The following is a 3,932-nucleotide window of genomic DNA, read 5'->3' as shown; positions in this document are numbered from 1 at the left end:
AAACATCTAAACCGCTCTTTCAGCACTTGACTACAGTCTGAGCCTACCTTTAAGTCACAATCATCCACCGCAGCCGGATATTCGCCTGATAGGACACTAAAGTTCGCAACTAAATTCTCACACCTTTCGTCGCCCTCTACTAGGGCCACTGCCCCGGATCGTTCATTACTGGCTTCCCCACTCAACTCTATCTTGAGCTGATGCACGCTCTTTCTTTGCCATTTTTCTTCTAGTTCACCTTCATCTTCCGTTTCACACTCATTTTCCGTCTCACACTAATTTTCCGATTCGTATTCCTTTTCCGTTTCACTCTCATTTTCTGTTTCACTCTCATTTTCTGTTTCACACTCATTTTCTATTTCGCCTTTCTTTTCCATTTGACACTAATTTTCTGTTCCATATTCTTTTTCCATTTGACAATCATTTTCTGTTTCACACTCCTTTTCTGTTTGAAATTCATGTTCTGTTTCACTATCATTTTTTCCTCCCCTCTCGCCCACTTTTTCGCACTCATTTTCCTTCATATTTCCCCTTTCGGGATCAGCTTCGCTTTTTTCCTTAATCTTATTCTCTGTGATCATGTCACGTACAATCTTGAATTTACATAGTCTCATAAATTCTCAACCTAACACAGCCTCATTGCCCATCGACTCGTTTGCTACTAAAAAAAGTTCAAAATTAACCTGTTCCGTGTTAGAAATTACAAAACCATCTACTTTCCCGAGAACGCAAAGTTTACTGTTGTCTAATCCGACGTACGCATAGCTCGTACTTTTATTGAAAACATATGAGGGCTTCTTCACTTTGCAGCGATTTTCCGTTTTATAAAAACTTAAAATTTTCTGTTTCTGGGAGTGATTTGAACTTAAATCTATTTGATGATCAATGTCATGTAATCGTGAGAGGTACGCTATCTTCATGAAACTTATTGGGCTTCCTGAGTCGATGAGGCAATCTAAGGACAAACATATGTAACTGTTACTTTTAATGAAAATGTTAAACATTCGTAAGTATTCATGATGTTTTATCTTTCCGCTCGTGGCAATGAGCTACCTGATGATTCGTGCTGCCGCAGTTGTAGCACGCTCCTTTCTCGCGTTTGGGCTTGCGGCACTCCCCTGCCATGTGCCACCACACGTTGCAGTTGTAGCAACGAATTGGTGTTGAGGATCCGCCCATGCTGCTCGTCGCCGACGGCTGCGTACACTTCTTTGGCAGCATGATTTTTCCAAACGCTCGTAGCAATTCATAAGACGCCACGAAGCAATGCATGTGAGCTTGGCGTCGCAATGCCTCATCCGGTATGCCCTCAATGATTCCGTCGATTAGCTCCTCCACGTCGATGGCAATACGGGCCGCCAGCCTCATTTTGTCGCTAAAGTATCGGGCGAACTCCTCGTCCGTATCTATTCTCGTGCCTCGAACTTGCGGCGGAGGGCCCGTTTGCCCTCCTTGTGTTGGAATGGATCCTCCAATAGGATCAACAGCTGCTCAATCGGCATGGTTAGGTGCTCCTCCTCAGAATTTAGCCACATTAAGGCACTGTCCTTTAACTTTGACAACAGGAGCATCAGCGATTTTTCGTCCGACAGTTTGTTTATCTTCGCTGTCGCTTTGAACTGTGCGATCCAGGGCGTGACGTCACCGTCGACACTAGAAGTGCTGCCGTGGTATGTTGGCAACATGTCTTTAGCTGAGTTTAGCAACTCCAGGCTCGATTCAAAGTTGCCAGCCGCTGCTGCCCGCAGCTTCTCTTCCTCCTCTCTCTATCGCGTTCTGCAACTTTAGCAACTCCACTCGTACTTCCAAGCATTCGAGGTCATTTGATTGAACCGTCGTATATTCTGGCACCTTTTGCTCTATATTCGTCGGGTCGTTGCTTCCCGCACTAACCAAATAGTATAGTAGATTGTTAATTTCTTGGCCTCTGCCAACGTCGCAGCTACAATTATTAGTGCGTGTAGAACACGCAGCTAGAAGTCCCAGCTACATTTGCATAAGTTCGTGTAGAGCACGCAGCCAGAAGTCCCAGCTTCATATGTATAAGTGCGTGTAGCCAATGATTTTTTAGCGCTCCAAACCGGTTTTGTCTTGATTCACACGGACACTGCAAGTAATGTATGTGTTGGTGCGCTGACTTTCTGAACTGCGATGGAACGAAAATTCGTTTTGATGATTTGATTTTGTTTTCGGGGCTTGGCGTATAAACCTGACCTACCGCAACATGTGCAGAATGAGGGGTGGGGTTGGTGGCCGGACCTTTGGGGGTTGGAAAAAATAAATATACCAATAAAAGTTGTTATTGTAATTGTATGCTGTAATTGTTTTATATGCAGATTTTATACTGCTTTATTCAAAATTGTATGCATATATTATGGAAACGCCATCGCTTCTCGACTTCGTTGCTGCCGTATTATCAACATTGTTACCAAATCCATCTTTTACAGACAAATCTTTTCAGATAAATATAAAAACATATAAATGTTTTTGTTTTTTTATGTATAGGAGGGAAAAGCATTGAAAGCCGAGAAGTGTGGGACTTGGAATTACCTCACCCACTAAAAACCCCCCTACTCTCCGTATCAGTCTCGCGGTACGACCGTTAAGTATTACTTCGCGAGGGGGAGATGGCATGAAAGCCGTCAGTAGATCCTATCTAGGATTTGAATTTCGATTCCGCTGTCTTTCAGCGCGACGCAAGAATTGGATGATCTCTGCAGCGTAGGTGCTCACGGCATCCCAATTGTTTTGCGAGCTAAGTAGGATATCCATTAAGTCATTGACTCTAAATGGCCTCCCAATGTCTAGGCTTAGCTCTTCCCGGTCAGCAAACATATATATGTATATAAGCATATATGTAAACACATATGTATATATATGTACATACATCTTTCCAATTTTGTTCTCGTCGTCGGTTATGTTCTCGACTTCATGTGCGCTTTAATTGTTGGCGCTTGAAACCTTTTTTTTTTCTTTCTCTCTCTCTTTATATTTACAATCTGTTTTTAAACAATAAGTAAATTGTATAATTAATATTCAATTAACAGAAATAGCAGTTTTCCAATGAGCCCTGCTATTATATATAACATATTTTCAGTTTGTTGGATTTATCTATCAGGGATATCGAGAATGTGGTATCTTTTCAGTCTTCTTACTGTTAGGCTATTGTCTAATAGACTTAAGGCTAAATTATTTTCGTGGTTGTGGAGTCTGTCGATGTATTTCTTACTAGTTTCCTTTATTTCTTCTTTAATGGTTGGAATATTCAGATCTTTGTGGATGTTTGCATTAGATACGTAAAACGGAGCATTGTGTCGCAAAGTTTTTGATTCAAAAATAAATGTAGTAGAAAAGATATTGGTAAAAACGAGAAGGGACATGTGAGACGCTTCTTACGCGTCACAACTTTTATACCCGGCACTCAGTNAGCTAAGTAGGATATCCATTAAGTCATTGACTCTAAATGGCCTCCCAATGTCTAGGCTTAGCTCTTCCCGGTCAGCAAACATATATATGTATATAAGCATATATGTAAACACATATGTATATATATGTACATACATCTTTCCAATTTTGTTCTCGTCGTCGGTTATGTTCTCGACTTCATGTGCGCTTTAATTGTTGGCGCTTGAAACCTTTTTTTTTTCTTTCTCTCTCTCTTTATATTTACAATCTGTTTTTAAACAATAAGTAAATTGTATAATTAATATTCAATTAACAGAAATAGCAGTTTTCCAATGAGCCCTGCTATTATATATAACATCTTTTTAGTTTGTTAAATTTATCTATCAGGGATATCGAGAATGTGGTATCTTTTCAGTCTTCTTACTGTTAGGCTATTGTCTAATAGACTTAAGGCTAAATTATTTTCGTGGTTGTGGAGTCTGTCGATGTATTTCTTACTAGTTTCCTTTATTTCTTCTTTAATGGTT

Source organism: Drosophila guanche, unplaced genomic scaffold, assembly GCF_900245975.1.
Source record: "Drosophila guanche unplaced genomic scaffold, DGUA_6, whole genome shotgun sequence".
NCBI lineage: Eukaryota > Metazoa > Arthropoda > Insecta > Diptera > Drosophilidae > Drosophila > Drosophila guanche.
Note: the sequence above shows the minus strand (reverse complement) of the source record.